General features: G+C 38.7%; 1 protein-coding gene across 5 annotated transcripts in view; it reads right to left on the bottom strand.

The window, feature by feature from the left end:
* Positions 1 to 22982, bottom strand: part of ARHGAP15 (Rho GTPase activating protein 15) — a 333818-nt gene that overhangs the window by 286098 nt on the left and 24738 nt on the right. The window lies entirely within an intron of this gene.

Raw genomic sequence — 22982 nt, forward strand, 5'->3', positions numbered from 1 at the left:
TAGGCATGTTGGCTCAGGCCAGACAGCTGTTTGGACATTCTCCACTGGGAATCTTGCCCTCAACACCCACAGTTGATGCACATACATGGTCTACTGGCTGCCTACTTCCATGCCCATCTGTTCAGATGGCATGATGCCCACTCACAAGTTCGCTGGATCCTTGCCCTCAGTGTGTAGATGCCAGGCAATGATGGGCTTAGATGGGCAGCCTGCAAAATACTGAAAGTGATCATTTTTTTCCTCTAGGAAGTCCTTCCTCTGTGATAGCACTGAGGCATGGACACCACATGCTACCCTACACTTAATAACACCTGTGGACGTACACGTGCCAGAAGTACGGAAGGGGAATATTTTGGGGTGGGGGGGGAAATACAAAATGGAATGATAGAAGGAAATTGCAAAGATTCTTCTCTAAGAATATGCTCTACGTTGTCAAAGGCAGTGGAGGGATGCCCAGGCTAACTTGAAACAACTGGCTCAAGCATCAGAGCAGCATCACTGTGGCCACACAAGGCAGAGCACAGCCCGGTTTACACCAGTCCCCAAGCCAGCCTGCTTCCTAGACCCAGCTTAGCTCCAAACTACCTTGGGCACTGCACATCACTCAGTGGCCACAGTGTATAACAATCAAAGGCAGATCATAGAAAGCAGTGTCAACTACATCCAGACCTGTCTGAAGCTGATTACTGTCAATGAACATTCCACACATACCGTACAGCAGAAAATATTCCGTGGAAGACTATGGCACCAGAAAAGGTAGATAGTAAAAAAAAGTGTTATTTAACAAAGAACCATTTTAATTTGTGTCACTGACCTTTGAAATAATGACTGAGAAAACCCTACATGGTAACTCTACAAGGCATTCTTTTTATTAAAATCAGTAGAGAAGAAAAACTTCTCTTTTTCTTAGTCCAAAAGCCAACTTTATTGCAGATGTTTTAGGACAAAGCAACAGTGTTAAAACTGAAATACCATTTTCTTCCCAAACATGGTTTGATTAACTGATCAACTTATATTAAAAAAAATATTCAATAATAAGCTACTTAAATAGCTTTGTTAAATCCCCAAATACTATAATTTACTAAAATGTGAATTGAAATTATTTGAGTGACTTAATATATGCATATAAATCTTGTGGCATTTTTTTCAGATCATTCATAATTTTTTAGCTGTCCTTCATACACTGTACAGGAACCATTGGAAAAATTACGTATTATAGTTTCTGCTCTTTGATTAGATGACCAAAACTTTTAAAAGAAGGAGAGGTGAAAAACAAAGAGATCTCTGCAGCAGAAAGTTTTTCCAACAGAGTTTTCCAGGACTCCTCCTTTGTGCCAACACTCAGGTGAACAATCACACTTACAAATACTCATAGAAAATTAATAAAAAGAGTTGCAAAAACTCCAGAAAGATTTTCACAAAATTATTCTAACAAGTTTCTCTCTGGTTTTTCTCTCCCATGCAGAGAGCACCCCAATACTACTCTAATGGCTACAGATGCTTGCAGGCAGGCTTGAAAAGAGACATAAAAGTTCTGGCATGGCTGGGTCTGCAACCTGGCTTGGGGCTCTCATCTAGTCAGCAGTGGAAGCCTGTGCTCAAAGGCACAGTTAAGCTGTGCCTAAGTTAGTGTTTCCTCTGGGGTGACTGGGCTGGAACGTGCTGTCCCTGCCCTAGAGAATCACTTACTGCACGGAGACATCAGCCCTGTCTTTGAGCATGCTCCACCCAATCAGTCATGGGTGACTACTTGATCTCTTTTGGTCTGGACATACTGTCAGATTGTTGTGTCCAAGTTTCACAGCAGTGGTGCTGAAAAAAGTCCTGGCTCCAGAATGAAATTAGATTTATAAGGAGCAGAGGCCACAGAAGTCACTATGATTGTCCAGTGACAAAAATCAAAGAACCTGAATACAAACTATTTTGCTCTGACTTCCAAGCTTAGTTCAGCATCTTCAACCTGAAGGAGAAAAACCAGTGTGACTGTCTCCTTTCTAACTCTTAGTTTGCTGGTTCCAGGCAAGCATTGGCTTTTACAATGGAAAGTCCTTTGTTCTTTGTCAGTGCAGGAATTTTCACAAAGTACATTGTTGATGTGATTGGAAAGAATATCTTCTCACACAGGTCACAGCTGACAACCCCACAGTTAAATCTTATTAAAAACTATTCAAAGACCAAAATTAGAGACTGTAATACAGAACCACTTGGATACCTGTCAGATTGATTATATCTAGACAGCCAGCTAACTTGCCACCTGCTCCCCCTTCCCTTTGTACTAATAACCTGAGTAAGCTTGTGAATGTTGGGGTTTTTTTCCAGCCCTGTTGGCTCATATTAGTCTCTTGTATCACCACAACCTGCAATCTCATAAAAAAATCAGCACTGCTTATTAGCATTGTTCAGAGGACCAAAGTACACATGCAGCAGAAGAACAAACGAAGCAAAGTTTTAAAACAGATTTTCCCAGGTGCCATTATAAACACTAACATGAAAGAAACAGTAATCAGGACAATAACTGATCTATTTCAAATAGCTTTTTAACCAAATGGGTAATTTTGCAAAGGTCAAGTAGCAGGATGACTCCTTCTTATTCTATTTGACATCACGATATTCAGCTAGGAAAAGAATGAAAATATTTAAAAGCTTAACTTTTCTTCCCTCTTCCTTTGAGATTTCTCCATTTTATATTTTAATCACAACCTTGCAGCAAAGCAGGTAGGGCAGCAGTGATTGCTAATACTGTTACCCAGCTCTGGGATTCTCCACTTGCAATTTGCCTTCATCTCACACAAAATTAATAGCCTAGCATTTTTACCAGAACCTGCTGACACAGCAGAAGTACTATAATGCAAAGGTTAGGGTTTGTTTGGCTTCTCTAAATGCCAAAATTAATTCTTCAAATTTCTGTTGGGCTTTAGGGTTCTTGGTTTGATTCTTTATCACACAGGTTAAAGAGAAAAAAAAGTGTCATCCATTTGTGTCTTGGCAAAGTAAGAATTGCAATTGCAAACTGCCATTGTCCATCTTGCTTAAGCATTATTTCACAGAATCACAGAATCCTAGGGGTTGGAAGGGACCTCGAAAGATCATCTAGTCCAACCCCCCTGCCAGAGCAGGGTCACCTAGAGCACATCACACAGGAAGGCGTCCAGGTTGGTCTTGAATGTCTCCAGTGAAGGAGACTCCACAACTTCTCTGGGCAGCCTGTTCCAGTGCTCTGTCACTCTCACAGTAAAAAAAAATTTCCTGATATTCACACTGAACCTCCTATGCTCCAGTTTGCATCCATTACCCCTTGTCCTATCACTAGACATCACTGAAAAAAGCTTAACTCCATCTTCCTGACACTCACCCTTTACGTATTTGTAAACAGTGATGAGGTCACCCCTCAGTCTCCTTTTCTCCAAGCTAAAGAGACCCAGCTCCCTCAGCCTTTCCTCATAAGGGAGATGTTCCACTCATCAGTGTTTGTCATTCATAGACAAAGAAAATTCTCAAATCATATAACACTCCCTTTTGTGCTCACTCCACAAATTGGTCCTTGTGCTGAAGACAATGTGTAGGGAGGGAAATGCAGATTTCTGATGCAAGGTTTTACTCTCACGGCATCACACTGGCAGCAATCCATACAACATTAATGCAGCAGATTGAGGAAAAAAAAGAAAAAAAGAAATTGGATTATCCTGTTTGAAACTTTTGAAGTGTCTAGACAGACTGGAAATTGCTCCTGATTCGATTTTCCTCATTCTGCTCTGCCAGAGAAGTCACTGCTCTCACATAGAAGAGAAAGCCCTCAACTCAACAAGGATCATCCCCTGCCATCCAAAATGTGGGCAGTGCTTAAAGACAGTGCTTACTCCAGGTGCACTCTCAAATAACTAATTGATTTTAAAATAAATAAATAAAAAATATTAATTTTAAAAAACAATAGAAGAGGAAAAATGCACCTCAGGGGAACAAATGAGTCAGATGTTATTAGAAGCTTTCATGGTACACAAAACCATAGCTTTGAATATTTATTCCAATGCATATATCCATGCTGCACATGCTCACACACTGTCAGCAAAATCACAACCACACAACATGTAATGGAGGGAAAAAGGTTTTGATTTATCACTTCTGCACCGGGTTTCTTCCTCTTTCATCCCCAGTCCAATGCAAGCTTTCAAACTGCATCTGCCACTGGATGTCTTGGTTTCACCACCCCTTGACATGGACGAGGAACCAAGATGGCACCACGTCATAGAATCATAGAAAGGTTTGGGTTGCAAGGGACCTTAAAGATCATCTAGATCCAACCCTCCTGTGTGGGCTACCACTAGATCAGGTTGACAGAGCCCCATCCAACCTGGTCTTGAATACTTCCAGGGGTGGGGCTTCCACGACCTCCCTGGGCAACCTGTGCCAGTGCCTTACCACCCAAAAAGAGAAAAGAAATGTAGAGGAATGTGTATATAAATATTTATCCAAACTACCCTGGACTTAGCCTAGAATACTTCTATTTGATATCTCCCTGGAAGAGATCCATTTCTTATTTGAAGGCATGAAAAAAATGATGACTTTACTAATTCTCTTGATAGTTTCCCACTAGTCTTTGTAAAATGTACAGTAATTCTCCTTTTATTTTGGGGGGATTCCAACTTCCAGACGTTTCATCTTGCACCGACTTTTTCTGCTACATTGAAGAGCCATTTGGTGCCCAATGTTGTCCCTTAATGTAGGAAAGTATGAAATCAATTGCCTTCAATTTCTTTCAGGTAATTTAAACATGCTGAGGTCTGTAGGTCCTTCATCAGCAAGACCGTTTTCCTAATCTCCAATACTTCCCCCCCTCCTTGCATAATCTGAATTATTTTAATACCACTATTCTAGTTTCCTTTTCACCAGTGCCACTGACAGACAAGAACATTTGCTGTCTCATTTCTGCATTACCACACATAAAAGTCAGCTCAAACTTCTTGACTGTGCAACACCCATAAGAACCATGTGTTGCAGTAAAATCTCAGTACTGTTCCTAGTTCTGGAACAGCATGGCCTGTGTTTCCCACATATTTGGAGAAATTAAAATGCACTTTCAGCCATTAAGCAACCCAGATGACTCTCCACGAGAGCCTTTACCCAGCCCTATTTACCAGTCCATCAATCTCTGCTTTACTTTAACATGTTATTAGAACTGTTCTAGTTACTTCCATACCATGGATAAAAAGAGTGATTAGTGTCAAGCTCAGCATTAGTCCCCAGAGAACAACTCTAAAAATTCACCCACTTGATGATGATTCCCCAGGGACTACTTTCTGAGATGTGTAAATTAATCAGTTCTTAATCCATTTAACGTGTGCTTCACTGATACAGCACACAGCTAATATTTAATCAGAATGTCACGTACTATTAAGTCAAGTGACAAACTTTCAGTGTACTTCACAAAAATGGCTGCCTTGCTGAACAAAACTTGCACCAAAAATAATGTTGCTTTATTGGGGTTTTATTAAGTTATTTTTTTATATTGTTATGACTGACATCAATTATATTCCAAATGTATTATTTTTTAGTTAAAAACAAGTTTCCCATTAGTTGACCCAATATTCTGTCAGGTTAATTTGCCTATAGATTTTTTCAAGTTTTCCTTTTTTGAGTATTGGCACAATGATTGCCCCTTTCCAAACCTTTGTAATTTCCCAATATTTATTTAAGATTGAAATCTACAGGCAAGGACTAGCTCAGAAAACTCTTTCAGGCTCCAGCATGACATTCATTTAAGTTCCCTAAAATTTTGTCTGATTTTGCTGATTTTTCTAAAATTAACATCACTGGTAGGTACCATTCAACATGCTTTTAGTCAGTAGTAGCCTGAAAAGTTCATCACCAGTTTCCTCTAAGTAAATCAAACCTGATTTAAAAAAAAAAAAAAACAAAAAACAAAAAATCCCACAACAAAGCCAAACAAAAAAAAAGCAAATGCAAACCCAAAACCTCACAAATATTTACTGATTGCTCCTGTCTTTCCTGCATCACTATTATAGTGATTGGATTTGATGATCTTGAAGGTCTTTTGCAACCAGAACAATACTGTGATACTATAGATGCATCATCTTACCAGTGTGCCTGTAACAGCACAGCATCAAGCTCCTAAAATTAGAAATAAAACAAGATTCTTGAAATTGTTGCTATGCAGGGAATTCAAGAACTTAAAGAATTTGGAAAACTCCAGGACAGAGTAAAAGCAGCAGCCTGGTGCAGCGTTGCTGTGCTTGCAGGATTCCCCTCAATGACACAAGACCTGGTGGAGAGGTTTATTACAGGGGAATTTTTAGTGGCTGTTCTGCATTTGGCTGCTTTTCCCTGAGTAAAGGGCCTGTCTCTCTCTCTGTAATGGGTGCCCTCACAAAACCCAGTCAATTAGTCAATGTACCTGTTTGTCACTACCTAAATTCAGTGACTATAGATTTATAAGTGGCAAACACACAGCACAGTGTCTTACAGGGAGATCAAAACTACCCAGAACCTGCAATTTCCTTGTGCTAAAATAATGAAGTAGATTTTGCAGCACGTTGCCTTTTCCACAATCATCTCTTTCTCTGGAAGGAAAGACACCAGATCAAAACCAGGATAATTTGCCTCATTTACACAGGTACACATACAATCAGAAAGGCAGAGGCAGGTTGGCATACTTCACCATGCTGATCTTTAAAATATCTGTTTACATCTTCTTGCAGGTTTAAGCAAGTGTGTCTTAAAATGGAGCACAATAGAAGATAAATCCCCCTAAATTATAATTCCTTCATTAATTTATAACACATTGCCATAGAAACTCATTTGCAAGCTATGTGGCTCTAGGAAATATCAACATTTAAGTGATGCTCTGAATGAACATTTTAAAATGTTTTAATGTCATTGTACAAAGGGCCATTCTCCTCTCAGCTCAAATATCCAAAATGCTGTAATTGGAGACTGACTCCCCCAAAAAATAATCCTACTCCAGATCTGAAGATCACCAGGTCTATTACACAAACCCATTCAGGCACAGAGAGAGTGGTTGTTGTAAATGTTCAGAAAAATTAGCAAAAAGGCACATGTAACTCTAATAGGTGCTGAAGTATAAGCAGTGGGAAGTGGGAATGGTTGGTTGTGTATATACTACTGTGAGGATACACCTATTTCCAGTCCAAATGCACACAGAAGTATGTGATGGTGCATTTTTCCCCTTGATTTGTATTCTTTAATAATTGCTGGAAGATTAAGACGTAATGAAAGGCTATAGATGGACTTCTTCTCTTGAAATTGCTTGCATGTGCTTTGTAAGTAATATTTTTCTGAGCCTAACACCCTCTGTTTTGTAGGTCATGGGGATGTCTCCAGACTGTGAGGATACTGAAGGCACTTGTCCTGTAGCCTTCTGCCTCCCCACATGATTGAGCATCCATATACCTTACAACCATACACCCTGTCGAGTGTTATTCTCTTACATATCACAATTTACTTCACTTTCTCCACTCAAACATGCAACCAAGCTGAGCAACAAGCTGCTTCAGCTGCCATGTCATTTCAGTTTTTACACATCTTCTCTTTTTATATGTGCTCTACATCTCCGTGAGGTCTCATCTCCCCATTCCACTGCCATAGGCTACGAGTCAGGAACAAAGCTCAGGCTCAATGTCAAACAGAGTGAAAATGGGAAAATATCATAGAAGAGAAAATTAATGGGCACAAACACAGCTCTAAAATTTCCATCCTTGTGGGCTTTCCATCTTTGCCTCATTCCTTGGCAAAATCTGAAGAAGAGACTAATAGTATTTATATAGAAAATGCCTTAAAAAGGTATTTAGCTAAGGAAAATACGAGTTCAAAAAATTCGAAGTGGAAGAGTTATACTTAGATATTTTAAAAACAAATAAAATTATCCCATGAAGTGTGCAAACAGCCCTCTTGTATTCAAAGCACTAACCTTATTCCACTCCCCACCATTCTCCTGCCTTCCATTTTCACTGCCTGATGACCCTGCCTTGTGGAGATTCACATTTCCAAACACACCTCAGCAATCAGAAATCCTGAGTCTAAGACACAGAAATGGAGTCTGAAGCTGAAAACGTGGCTTCTCTGCCTGAACCGAGACCTTTCATTTCAAACAGCAAAATTTCAAGGTGAAAAACATGAAATAATTATCTTCTCTAAAGGCTTTAAAAATTATATATTCTACCCACACTGATGTACTTGACAAAGACACAGATTTCCATCATATGACATCGTGGCCTTTTTGTCATTAGTCATTCAGTTACTATGAAATCTAAATCACTGCCTAAGATATTTTAAAATATAGGATTGCATATTTCTGTAAAAAAGTAGAGGTCCCAGAGAACACTACTGTGTAAGGAAAAGGGGCCATTTGGTTTTGTTCTCACACTGTCAATTATCTCATTTGAGAAAATACAATCTTCTTCAGAATTCTGCTAATCTCACTCCCAAATGTGTTTATTTTTCAAAAATAGCACTCATCCTCTTTTTTTAGATCCCCTAAATCAAATAGAAGAGTAAATACTAATATGACAAATATTAACACTGGTATTTTATTTGGATCAGGATACTTGATTTATCAACTGAAGTATTTATTCAGGGGGCAACAGCATAATTTATGTGATCCTGTTTCTAATTATGAATAAACCTTACCTGAATGAATTATATGTAAGCTTAATAAATCCTTTCACTTTTATTTTTCAGTACTTCATCCTTTCCCTATTTGAAGGATATAATTTATGGGTTTGAACTAACATGTTAAAACTGAGTTTAACATGCTTTTTTTTAAAATTTATATATATATGCACACACACATATTTCTCAGCTGAGCATGCCAGAGTTGCAAAATAAAATGCTTCTGTTTTGGGGGTGCCTGCATTCAGGAAGCATCATCAGTCTGTTTATTAAGTAATCATATCTGGGTACAAGTGTCAACACAATTTATGTTTTGAATAATGTGAAGCAGATAACCTCAATTAACAAGTAATTAGAGTAATTTTCCTATTAAGCAGTTTCCCTAATTGTTTTTGAAACCTGGAACTAAAATTGTAATAAATAATAAGCGGCCAAAACAAGTCCCTGCATTAGCTTAATCCAGGCTCTTCCACTGGAAAAGCCTGGGAAAAACACCACAGAAATAAGGGCTGAATACCCATGTGATATGGAGAGTTAAGGGGAATGTGTTGTAGCTGCAGATCTCTGCATAGTCCACTCTCTTCTATGGTTGTTTTATGGGTGGTTTTTTTCTCCTCACCACAATTCTCTTTCCCTTCCCTCTCTCTTTTCACCCCATGATTTCTTATATGAACATTTAATGTGTGAAGTATTGGACTTAATCATTACTGTGACTTGATTAGAACTTATCAAGGAAAAGCCACCGTGCTGAACTAGCCTGTAGTAGCACAGATTAGTTTGATACCTCATAATCTACCTTCCCAGTATACTATACATTTGTCTATCTAAAATAATACATATGACCTCATTTTCCCAAAGAATTTGTATAGAACACATTGCGAGTTTGCTCCTAGTCACAAGAAAAGGTCCTTCCTTTTTATACCAGTCTTTAAATAGATGCACAGCACATGTCAAGTACAATAAATGAGCTCAATAAAATTTCTTATGCATTTCTCTGCATACACCAGATGATCTCGTGGAAAACACCTATGTTACATTCTGTCTACCATGGCCAAAAACAGAGGGAAAAAAAACATTAATCTAGTTAAATACAAAGAGAAATGCAGCAGCTGCTCCTCACCCTAAGCCAAAACAAACAAACAGACAAACTAAAAACTAACAGAAAACCTACCCAAGAGTCCAAGGGGAAAAAAAAAAGAGGAGCAACTGCAATGATATTCTCTTCACCCACAAGCTCCAGCCTTAGTCAAAGCCTCAGGTTTGCAGATGCATTTATCACAATTGCAACTGAGGAGCTGTCCTGATAAGATGAACCCTTTTCCCCTGAAACTAAGGAGAGATTTCTTACTGTCCATAAAGAAACCAAAGGACCCATGACTTCTTAAGTTAGGATATATCTGCGACTGCCCCACAAATAGACAGTTTACTTTTGTCTCTATGTCTATGGGAAATTCTGCCAGCTTTGGAAAAGAACAGGACTTTTATTTGCTCAGTTTTCAAAAAAAATCTTCAATAAGGTAGGAAATCAAAACCAGACCCCTGAAAATAAAAAAATAAAATGCAAACCCTAGGAAGATATCCTGAGAAATTCCAGGAAAAACTCTGGCAGCCATGGGAGGACATGAGCAGTTCAGAAGGAATACAAACATTTAAATAATGTATCTTGCTTGAAATTAGGCTTCATGAGAAATCCCATTGATTTCTTTGAAGTCATTTTATTAAAAGGTCTATTAATGTTTGGCTTGCACTTTGTGGCTATGAGAGATGTTGGAATGAAGAGCTATCAAAGGTGGCTATCAAAGTTTTTTTATTTTTTCCATTTAACTTTTTCTAACTATTAAAGCTGCTCATTTTGTGGAGACAATCATTAGCGTCTTTAATGTGAAACAAAGCTTCTGGATAAGAGCTGCTAGCTGAAGATCAATATGAAAGATATCATTTCAGTTACAGCTTTAATAACTGTAACAATAGGGAGCCTGGCACTGCTGGCTTTATGCATTAATGTAATTTAGAATCTACCAGGTACAAATCTTATCAAGCATTAGCAGTAGCCTCATTGGGATTTTCTAGGTAACAAAACTGTCTGATAAATGGGAAGTATTTTAAAGGTAAACTTTCATGTAATCAGGCTCATCTGCCATAAAACCATGAAAGAATTTACATGGAGAAAAATAAAAACGAAAAGTCAAAGATGTTCTTGGAAAACTATGGCAGTTTTTAAAGAACTGGTCGTGCATGGGCACACAACGTACTCAGAGTATACCAGGATGTCTCTCTTTTTCAGAGCATTGTAAAAATCTTTCAACACACCAAACTGGAGGATTAAGAGTTTCAGCCAAATTCAGTGCAATGGAAAATTTTCTACAAATCACCGCACACAGAAACTCACACATACCTGGATGGACTTTGTGCAGCTATCAGCTAAACCACAGAACAGATGAGGAGGCTTTTCCCAGGCTACCAGCAAAGAAAGAGCTCTGCAGACCAGGAGCATTATCCTTCCTCCAGTCAGGACCTACAGCTCCACACAGCTGCAGCAAATTCACCTTTCCCACCCCGTTTCTTCCAGCCCACCTGCCTCCAAATCCCTCAGCTCCCTACTAGCTCTGTGCTTTGCACAATCACCAGCCAATTGCCCCAACCTTTCCCACACTTTTGAGATGCTCATAGTAGCATCATCCTTCTTCTTCTGCAACAGTTTCTCTACAGTCATGTTATTTCTTTTCCCAGCTCTTCAGTTTCTTGATTAAAAAAAAATCAAAAAAAAAATAAAATTCACGCCACAGAAAAGAAAAATCAACCTGAAAATCACAAACTTTGGATCTCCCCTGCAAAGTTGTTCTTAAAACCCGATGCAACCAATTGGCAGTTTGTTAAACAGTTTGCTTCACTTGTATCCAAATGTCTTCAGGTTTTAGTGCTTACAGGTGGCCACTTTAGATTTACACTTTAATTTTGAGAAAGATCTAAACTGGGAACAGTGAATTTTCAGTTTATCATTTACTGATAAAAAATGGAAAGCTCAAAGTTGAAGTAGCCAACTACTGGAAAGAGTTGGCACCTGGCACTTTAAATTTTAAACATTGGGTTTTTTGTGTGTAATGAGATGATAAAGTAAGAGTCTGACTTCAGGACCATAATCAAGAAGAATGATTTCTTAAGGATGACAGAACTGCTGATGTGAAACTCAGTTGGTCCAAAACCCAGGTTTGGTCCAAATAAACACTCAAAAGTTTGGATGCTCATCTGGGTTTTCTACCTGCCTTGGGGCTAGAGATGTCATGAGAACAGATTCGCTCATCACAGCTGCAGCACTTCCAGTTCTGGCCATGGATGAAATATCCAGGAAAACAATCTTTCTTGCAAAGCTCTAGGGAGTCGAAGGAAGTCTGGGAAAATGGGATCGAGTATTTCACCATCTTTCAAATTTGATTCCAAAACTGGGGGAAGATTCAGAGACTCCAACAGGATAGCACATTATTGCTTTATTTGATTTTTTTTGGCTGCAGTCTTAAATGCAACTTTTTTACTAGAATTTGTGGCAGCTCGGATAGTCAATAATCACCAAAAAGAAAAGCATAACTGTTTTTAAAGTTTTAGGCATTCTCAGGAATGTCCTAAAGGAACAAACATAATTTAGTAGTATTTGTCTCGGAAATAGAAAAAAAAATGCATTTTTTTCCCCCCACAGGCTGTATACTTAAAAAAAAAGCTCCTTCTTCCTCTCAAGGTGTAGGATCTTGGGCCCTTAGGTGGGCAATGTTTGCATTCCAGTCTTGCCACGGCCATGTGTGTATGCATGAATCCCCATAAAAACAAAGTCCCAGATTATCAAGACCATTTTAAGGCTATAAACCTCACCAAACAAACAATCAAAGAGAAAGTAAAATATTACCATGTTACCAGGACCAGATTGGGTCCTGGAGAAAAAAAGAAGGGGGGGAAAAAAAAGAAAAAAAAAAGGCTGCCTTTAAAGGGAATTTGATCTGATTTAGGGCAGGAGAGTGCTGCTGTCAACTATTTGTCTAAGAATAGGCATGTTGCCTAACAAGGACACTCTCCTGTCTGTTTTAAAACCTCTTCTCAGTGCATTAAATAACATTTAGTAAGCACGTTTCTACATTGTGCAATAGCACATGTATTTAGGGCATGCAGAAAATAATTTGATCCCCATTTCATGGCATGGGTAAATTATTTCACTGCAAGAACAGAACAAACAGACACACACAAAAAAAGCCCTGGTTCTTTACCTCTCCTGTCATGTTGCATTGGGTCACTTTGTGTCACATGACGTGATGCAATGTAACTCAATGCAAGGAGACACATGTCCCTTCTCATTGGAAATTTAAAGAAATGGAGCTTACTTTTCCCCTGTGGGAAGCTATGCAGGTCAGGTGCCCAAGACTAGCTACGGGAAGTTTGATATCAGCTCAGTTTCAGTACCTACATATTTCAAATCTCACGGCATCTTGAAAGGAAACGTGTTGGGTGCCACGACTGAGCTGTGACACGGTACTTAATAAAGATAAAAAGAATATAATTCCACAGCTTATGTTCCTTGTCACAGTGTGCACTGACACACATTGCCAAAGAGACTCTTTTAAACAATGATTTCAAGCATACTTTTTGAAAGATACACTATAAAACGTGAAAGCCCTCAGAGAAACCTAATGCTGCCAAGAATCATGTGGGGAGAGAACCAAAACATGACAAAAACAAAAAAGAGGCTTTTTTTTTGGATGAAAAATAGTGAAAGAGTTAAACACAGAGAATATAGATAAGGAAAATGTTGAGGACCTGGGGCCAAGTTCCCCTCTCAGTTAGACTAGTATAATCGAGGAATAATTATATTTCAATTAACAGAGTTAATATGATAATAGAATTCTCTACATAATGAGTATGATTGAAACACCACAGTCAACCAAGCTCTGAAGCAGACTACAGGGTGTGTAAAGGAGATATGTATGCATCATCTCCTTTTGCAGGTAGAGAAACAAGAAAAAAATCAAAATCTCTTGGCTGGCCAATGTCTAAGCTGGGACCAAGGGAAACATGGCAAATTCCTGTCCAGCTCCTTCTCTGCTGGGTTGCAGTAAATAAATACACCACAAGGCTATCAGGGAAGCCAAGTGAAATATTACAGATATAAAATATTATCTCTAACATCCTGGCATGTTGCTATCTCACTCCTGAAACAGAGAGGTGTAGCTTTATCAGGGTAGTAACTTCAGTGTTATTAACATGTCTGTGTATTTGAGTGCCACTGTTTACAGGATAAAATAGCAGAAAAATTAGAAGCCTGGGAAGCACACTCAGAGCAGATGCAGGAAATGAGATTTTCCTTCTAGCAAAAAACCCACAAGGATGTGTGGAATGGACTATGAAATAATAAGATGATACCAAAGAACTGGGATCAATTCAATTGGAATTAGATGTTAAATTAAAGAAAATAATACTGTTTATGGGGTTCTTGTTAGTTAAAACCTCATGTCTAGGTTTTCTTAGCTCAGTTTCCCTATCAGGACAGCCCAAAGGCTTCATCTTGCAGAGTTTTGGAAGAAGCGAGTTTTGAACTACAAGAACCTGATACATCTCCATGACTGCCCTTTAGGTTTGAACGAGCTAAGACAAAGGAGAGAGATATTTACAGTTTTTACAATTCACCCCATTTACATCAAATTCATCATTTCTTTTGCATATTTTTGATAAAAAGAATGAAGAGAGGAGGTGTCTTTTTTTTTCTTTTTTTCCTTCTTGTTGGTTACACAGCCCCAGTCACTAGTTAGCAATGAGAAATTACATTCTCAGCCTGCAGCTGTCCCCTGCTCTTAAACAAGATGTCACATCCTATGTAATGTGTCCAAAGTATATTCACATAGGTTACAGTAAAAGTAATAACTTCAAACCACATACTTACCTCTTGGATTTCCCTGTGTTTTCTGAAGAACTATGAACACTACCCTAGAAAATATTTTTTGAGTGTTTCTATATCTGCTTTTCTATCAGTTTGGGAAACCATGGTCTACTTCTCCTACTGTCTTGGAGAAAAAATGGAATTCATTGGTGGGAAAAAATGCAGTAACGTTTATCTTTTCCAAAGACACTTAACGGGGCAAGTGAATAGTAGGTAGCATTAGATTAAAGGGAAGAGTGCTCAAACCACTCTGCAGCACAGCTTCTGGTATTTCTTTAAGGGAAAGGATCATGTTTTAAGGAAACCACCCACTGGTTAGGCAGAAGAGCGAAGTCTGGGCTGGACTGCCCATCATCATCTTTCCAGCAGTTACACATCATAAAATTAAGGTGGGAACTCTGATCAAACACCTCCCAGGGTGAGGATGGGGTTTCTGGTCCTGCCCCAAGCTCTCATCACACCTGTGGTGAGACCTTGAAGCAGCAGATCCCTGAGAAGAGCCAGCACTGGCACCTTGTGTCTCCACAGCTGCTGCCAGCACCAGAGATAAAAAGGAGTCTTAAGAGGCAAGCACAGATGAAAACAAAATGTGAAACAAAAAAAGTGGAGCACAAATTTTAGATGGCAAATCAAATAAAATTTTCACAACCAAGTATTCTTTTTATTTTTTCCCCTCAAGACATACATTATAACAGAGAAATACCAGGTCTGAAGAAAAAACCCACAACATTCTTTTATTTTTTAACCCTTTTTTAGTTTGTCCTATCAGCTTAATTATTTTTATTAAGTATTTACACCATGGTGTTTCTGAAATTCAGAAGAATTTTCGGGCTTTAAGGAATGCATTGATCTTGTCAAACATCTCCCAAATTGTAGGCAACTCTATTGATGACAAAAAAATTAAAATGCTTTGTTCTTTCACTAGATGCTAAGAAAACAACAGAGAGATTGTTCACAGACAGGATGCAAAACTTCAGTTGGGAAGGTCTTTCAATATTAAACATCACTTCAAATAATTGTATTTGCAAGCCATGGAGCATGGGAACGTCAACATTTTGGAATCAGGAGCTCTTCTAGCTACCAGCTCCCCAAGTTATAAGAGGGGGGGAAGAAAAAAAAAAAGAAGAAGAAAGAAGGAAAAAAGGGAAGGGAAAGAAAGAAAGAAAGAAAGAAAGAAAGAAAGAAAGAAAGAAAGAAAGAAAGAAAGAAAGAAAGAAAGAAAGAAAGAAAGAAAGAAAGAAAGAAAGAAAGAAAGAAAGAAAGAAAGAAAGAAAGAAAGAAAGAAAGAAAGAAAGAAAGAAAGAAAGAAAGAAAGAAAGAAAGAAAGAAAGAAAGAAAGAAAGAAAGAAAGAAAGAAAGAAAGAAAGAAAGAAAGAAAGAAAGAAAGAAGAGAAAAAGAGAGGGAAGGGAGGAAGGGAGGAAGGGAGGAAGGGAGGAAGGGAGGGAGGAAGGAAGGAAGGAAGGAAGGAAGGAAGGAAGGAAGGAAGGAAGGAAGGAAGGAAGGAAGGAAGGAAGGAAGGAAGGAAGGAAGGAAGGAAGGAAGGAAGGAAGGCAGGCCATTTGGCGTCGAGTTGTGTTTCTGTAGCATCAGCTGCTTCACCTGTAATCTCTAATGCTGCTCTGCCCTCTTGTGCTGCTGCAACCGCAGAGCAGCCCGCGCCTCTGCGCGGCCACCGCGGGCTGACAATCCCCCCCCCGTCACTTCCCACTTCTCCGGCAAGTTCAAGGTCAGTGCCTAGCTATTTTCGGCTCATCTCTTCCTGATCCATGCAGAGAAATGACAAGGTAACGTGATTTGGGGTCAGCTGTATTACAGGAACCGTTACATAAACGGAGCAAGTGGAAATCAATCCTGGCTGACAGTGTCTGCAGGACAATCAGCGCTCACTCCCTGCCGCTGTCAGCTCCCCCGCATCAGGCACCATGTTACTTCTGTCACATCTCTTTAGCAAAACCCTGCTCTCACTTTTGGCAAAGTACAGAAGTATTTCACCCGGGCTCGCGTTCAATGCATTGTTTAGAGAACTTTAGCACTTGGCTCTTGCAAGGAGTCCCCGTTTCCACGGGACAAAGACCTCTGCGCCTGCCGTGGCCGTTTCTGCCCGCAAAGGCTGTTGGCAAAGGTACGGCCGAGCCTGATGAAACTGCCCCGTTCCTCATATTTTGTGCTCGATTTCTTCACGCAGAGGATTGTCCTCCAGCTCCCCATCACGGAGCAGACCTCAGCTTCCCAAAGTGCTTCCCTAACCCACCGTCACCCCCGCCCCCCCCCCCCCCCCCCCCAGCCCCGCGTCGGGGCTTCTCCTCTTAACGCTTTAGGACACCTTCCTCAATTTGTCTGATTACTATGACTTGATCTGACCCGTTCCCTCCCCTAACCAGACATCTTCCCTAGCGCAGGATTATGAACATATCATTTCACGAGACGTGCCGCGCTCGCCGCGTCTCGGTGACAACACATGGAATGTCAGCTTAGGGAAAGAGCAGCGATTCCATCCCACCCACCTTGTGCTCCCATGGAACTGCCAAGCCCGGGGTTCTTCTGCTGAAGAACAATTTCCCGTAATATTAGTTGTCAGTAAATTCAAAGACGCAACTCCTAAAGCTATAAAATGGATTAGAAGCCATTTAAAAAAGAATTAGCAAACTAGAGTAAGAGTAGACTGTCAACAAACAAATGCTTCATCATAGCACTGTAATTTGGAATTTTAATTACCCCTCTGCTTCTGTAACAAAACAATGTCTGAACTGGCAGCCATTTGAATCTCTCACAGGTCATTGAGCATTCTAGTTAATTACTCTATGAATAGCCTGTTTTTCTCCCCTCTGGAAACACGTTTCTAATGGCAGTCAAGGTCTGACAAATGTGTCATCTACATAATTAGCTAGGAAGCAACACAAAACATTAAACATGCTTTGTGCCGACAACTATCAAAACATTTCATTTGTTGTCAATTATTCATTACTTTGTAGGTTCTGAAGGGGTTGTTATTATGGAAATAAGTCCAGATGCTAACAAGGTTAGAGTTTTTTATTCAAATTAGGAATCAGAGGACTAACTTTAAAAAATGTATCCCATGGACGTTTATGGCAGCGTTCAATCAGTACTAAATTATAAACGAATTTAGTTAAGTTTGAGTTAAAATAGCCATGGCAGAGCACATACACTAATTTGTAGAGTTGCATCTCTCTTTGAAGTTTTCGGATCTAAGCTGAAGTAGCAAACTTTCAGAACCTTTGGCAAGACTAATTTGTGCTTGGTAAATAGAGTAAAGATTTTCACAGCATGAGATAATGTAAGACTGGGGGGAAAAAAATTAAAAGAAAAAAAAAAAAAAAGAAGAAGAAGAAAAAAAACCTGGAGGTTTTTGAACCTTTTTTCTACTCTTCTGTCACACTGAGTAAAAGTCAAAATCAGCAATTCCGACTCTCATAATGTCTCTTCTGAACTTCAGTTTGGTTTAACAAGGAAGCCAAACCGGCTACATTCACCACTCCCTTAATAGAGCTGAAATGAGTTTAGCCTTGCTTTTAAGAAGAAATAGGTGCTGGTTATTTCTTTTTTTCTAGGAACTCATTATGATGCTGCCTATCAAGCTACGCTGCTGAAATGGTACAGTGAAAATGCTTGGAGGAGAAATAAATGAGTTTAACCATAAAATTAACTTCTTCCTTTTTAGCCAAGATTATTTCAGCTGAAGTGCTATAATGCAAATATACAATAAAGAATGCCTTCTCACAGGGAATATACAAGGAAAAAAATAAAAAGGAGAAAAAAAATTCAGAAAAACAAAAGGCTTAGTCTGTGCTGGAAAAAACACCTGCATGCTAGATGCTGATCCTGAAAAAGAGTCTGGAGGCAACTTGCATTGCTCCATTGAGAAGAATTGCCTATTGAACGTAAACTGAACCCTCAGATATTCTAATTCACTCCTTACAGGACTTTATGCAAGTTACAGGACTTCATGGTATGTAAGACCTCTGTGATCCTGCAGGGGCTCATCCAGGAGCAGTGCCTGGAGCAGGCTGAGGGCCTTGGCCTGGAGCAGCTCCTCAGGTGGGAGTGAGGGAGACACTTATGAAATGGATGAAAAGCTGGAGTCAAGGGCTGACCGAGTCCATCTGCAAGTGCCACACACAGCAGAGAGCCAGTCTAGCTTTTGAAAGCACAAAATGGGTTTGAATACAGTAAGGGGACATATGACACACTTCAGTTCTCATTTTCCTGCACTGGAAAGGAGAATGACTAATGTTACTCAACAGATTATTCTTTTTTGACAATATTCATGTTCAAGAAGTGAAACCAGGCTGTGTTTATGGGCTCTCTGCTTTCATACCCACCCTGACATATTTGGGGTGAGCGAGGTGTAAGCTTGCATGTATTAACAATTACCACATTTGTCATGGGTAGTTTATATAGTTTCTGTATTTTCCTAAACCTCTCCCAGTGTTTTCAGATTATTTGTGTAACACCTTGAAGGGAGCACAGCTAGATCCCTACACTGAGAAAAGGAGATGTATTTATAACAGACCGCTGCACGGCAATAAAATTTGCAGAGAATAAAATCTGGCAGTCACCATTAGAACACAACAGAGAGAATATTTTTCCCATTCCACACAACTACAATAGGAGGTGTTCTGCTTTTAGACATATATTTGTCAAGATTTGATTTTTCCTCCAGGAAAAAAAGTAAACTCATAAAAAAGAAAATAAAAAAGAACCTCCAAAACTTTCCCTAAACAAACTCTACTATGAAAGAGGCTCTGATGATGTCTGAGAGACTGAAATAATTAATTTTCAGCTGAAACTACCTATAGCAATGAAACTGAAAATACTCTGAAATAGGGCTGGAGTCTGTCTTGTAATTAACATTAAACAGATAACATATTTATGAGGAAGTCAAAATATTTTGGAAGCCGATAATCCTGTAAGCCTTAACATGGTATAAAAACAACAAATAGATGCAAAGTGTTACTGTTACACATGCCTGCCTGATCAATGGTTTTCACATATTGATCTATAAATGGAGTTGACAGTCTGTGTTGGCTGCACATTTTCCAAGCAGCTCTATTTTTGTACAAAACCAATACGGGCAATTACCTTTGTTTGAGATGCCAAGTCTTATCAATTCAATGTGATTTAGTGTCATTTTAATTAAATATCAGGATCTACTTCAGGACAATCTATACAAACAAAGCCTCAAACTTGACTATAAGCTTCATTTGAAGTAAACACGCACAAGCCCTGCAGTTTCAAAATATGGCTCAAAAACTCTGCTAAACAGAAGGCTTATATTTTTAGCAATTTTATTTCTGTCTTTTTGGCTAGCCATAACTTTGGCAAGTGTTCTATAATCACAGGAGTAAGAAACAAAAGAAGATTGCTTCCCCTTTCCCTGATAATGCATTAGAGAGATAAATAAACCTACCAGTTTGTTTAATCTAATCAGGAAAAGCTCTCATACATTAACGTTTTGGAATGTCTAAATAGGTTCTAATTCTTAATATAGACGCCAATAAAAAAAGACATTTCATTGTTTGAAGTTGTTCTGAATGAAGCAAAATGCACTTCCCTGGGGTTTAACAGATGAAAATAGCAAATATTCATTTTCATTGCTAGTTCAGACACTAACATTAAGGACAGAAAGAGCCTTTGCTCTGTGTCCAGCTTTGTGATTTGTGCTCTTTAAACTCTGCATTAATATCAATTTCAACCTTTGCACGAAGCTCAAGCTTTTCCATCGTAAATAAATAACGAAAATCCCCAAGAATCTACATTTAGCTTCTGCACCCGTTAGCTTCTGCCTTCCACATTTGCATCTTTACTACTAGAAAATGCACAACTGCATCTGGCCCCAGTGATGTTTGATGCATCTCCCTCCTTGTCACACCACAGAAAATAATCTGTCCACCTTCAGAAGTATAGCCCCAGGTGTGCTTACAAGCATCAGAGCAAATGCTTGAGAATACAACAGATCTCTTACAGAAAATTATGTGTTTGCTTCTCTATAAATCACCAGTGTTCTTTTGAGCTTTGTGCCTGGTTTTTGCCCTTTGTTGTCCAGAGCTTGGCGTGGGTTTTTTTTTTCCAAACATGTTTAGAAATAGATATATTTCTATCAGTTGCTCAAAATGTGCCAAATACTGATTGCCTAAATCCACTGAACTCAGTAGGTTTTGCATAAGTTGGGTAACGAGGATTTGACCCATTCATGAATAGAACCCAGGCAACAGTTTACATGGCAAATAGGGGCAGCAAAAGAGTAATATGGAGTCCTTTATTCAGCTATTTCAAGTTTTTCAAACAAAAAATATTCAGTCACTATTCAGTACAAACAGAAAATAAGGATAATCAGTAGACACATTATAGGTTATATGCATCATCTGAACAGAAGCAGACTGTTGAAAATAGAAAATTTCCAAAGAGAAAGATCAGGATAAATCCTTATCTTCTAGCACTAAATCATTGGCTTTTCTTAAAATACTGGTCATAGGTATCTTCTAGCAGGTGCCTTTAAGTGCAAAAGTGGAGACTGTATTTAAGTGCACTGAAAAAGAGTGTCACGGATTTTAAAACAAGATTAATAAATGTATAGAAATACATGTCTAAGTGTGTATACCAGTTGGACTCTGCTTTTTCAAGCCACTTGGACAGAGAGAGCCCACTTTCCTCCACTGCTTTTCCCCAAATCCTTCACAAGTCCCATGCACGGATTCAGCTTTGTCAGCACACGATTGATGTATGCAACTGATATTTCACTGCTCTTCTGACTTGAATTTCACACCCTTTAAAGCATGTATTTGAAAACGTCTGGATCCTCAGGAATTCTGCTTTTGGTTTGGGCGTGAGCAAACAACTTCAAGAGGCTTATTTAAGTAAACACGCCAAAACACTTGCAGTCTGTCAATATCTAGGCAGAAAATACTGCATGGCAAAAAGAGATGAAAAGAATTGAAATAGAAAAGAAATTAGGAGCATGGCAAGCTTTCAATCTATTATGTTGGAGCCAAGTTTGCTTGGTAAAATGACATATACTCAGTAAAATTCTGCTTTTACATAATTAGCTACTAAACAAATGTAACACAAAGCAACTTTTCAGCTCTCAGCTGATGAACAGATATTGTACCTGCTATGGTTAGTAGAATGCAGCAGTGAATGTTTATGCCTAATTTAACTTTTTAGAGCCCTTGCTCTGTAACAGTCCAGCATACTATCCCCAAAACTGAAGTTATGTAACAAGGTAATATCAACAATGAGAAACTGCATGATAAAATCCTGCCCAAAAGTGAAAAATGCTAATTTTGTCTCATTTAGCAGCTGGATACAGAAATGCTCATTAGTTTTAAGAGGGTTAATCCTTTTAACTTTTGCATATTGATATGCCAATTATGCCTAATTGTACAAGAGGCATCAGTCAAGGTAATAGTGCATAAACACATGAAAGTTATTAAGTACATCCCAACATGTAATAAAGTAGGTGTTAATTGGTAGCTGAGTTCTGCAGGCTATTGAGGTGGATAATTCATTGAGAGATGGATCACTTGTAATTTCTCTACATAATTCCTTTTGCAGTCTCATGCTGTGATGTTTTCATGCTTGTCAAAAACAACTGCAGCCTAGTCCCTTTTGTTAAACACAGCCAATAAAGTATGTTAGGCATCATTAAATATACTTAACTTTTAAACTTTTTCAAAGGTACAGTTCTTCTGGATAATACATTATAACATTCCCAGTAAATTACTATAAGCAACGTTTCAGGTTTGCAATGGAGGAACATGGCACGTCAGATAAAAAAGAAATAAACATGTACAGTGTTTCTGAGGCAAAGAACATGGTTTAAATGGAAGGCAAATGAGTATTTTATCAGCTGCTAAGATCTAAATAGATCTTTCTCTCCAGAAAGAGAAGGTGAAGTGATTGAAGATACCAGAGAAAGTAATGGTTAAAATAAAGTATTTCTAAATAAGCCTGAATTTTGAGTTTGAACTACAAGTGAAAAGGGAAGAAAATACAGCTGTTATTGTAGGCTTTCTCCATTTAATAACTTTGTTAGAAAGCTGAATATTTCATAAGAATCCATTACATCAACAAAACCAAAAATTAATGGCTGGCATGGTTGTGAGAAGTGACTGAGACCTGGGACTTTGTCCCTGGCTAACAGAGTTTTCCCCCTCATTTGCATTCTCTGAAAACAAAATGGATCTGGAGTCCAAAAAGTGGTTAACATTGCATAAATAATTTTGCAACATCGTATGGCCTCAGCTGCAAGTTGCCACCATTATGGAAGAAAATTAACCAGGGGAGACTCATACCAATCAGTTTGTTTAGTAGCTCAGAAGGAGTAGAGGAGCAGGGACACAACTGGCAGTAGAGTTCATCACTAACTATTTCATTTAAAAAATAAAATATAATTGATGATAAAAA

This window comes from Apus apus, chromosome 6, assembly GCF_020740795.1.
Source record: "Apus apus isolate bApuApu2 chromosome 6, bApuApu2.pri.cur, whole genome shotgun sequence".
Taxonomy (NCBI): domain Eukaryota; kingdom Metazoa; phylum Chordata; class Aves; order Apodiformes; family Apodidae; genus Apus; species Apus apus.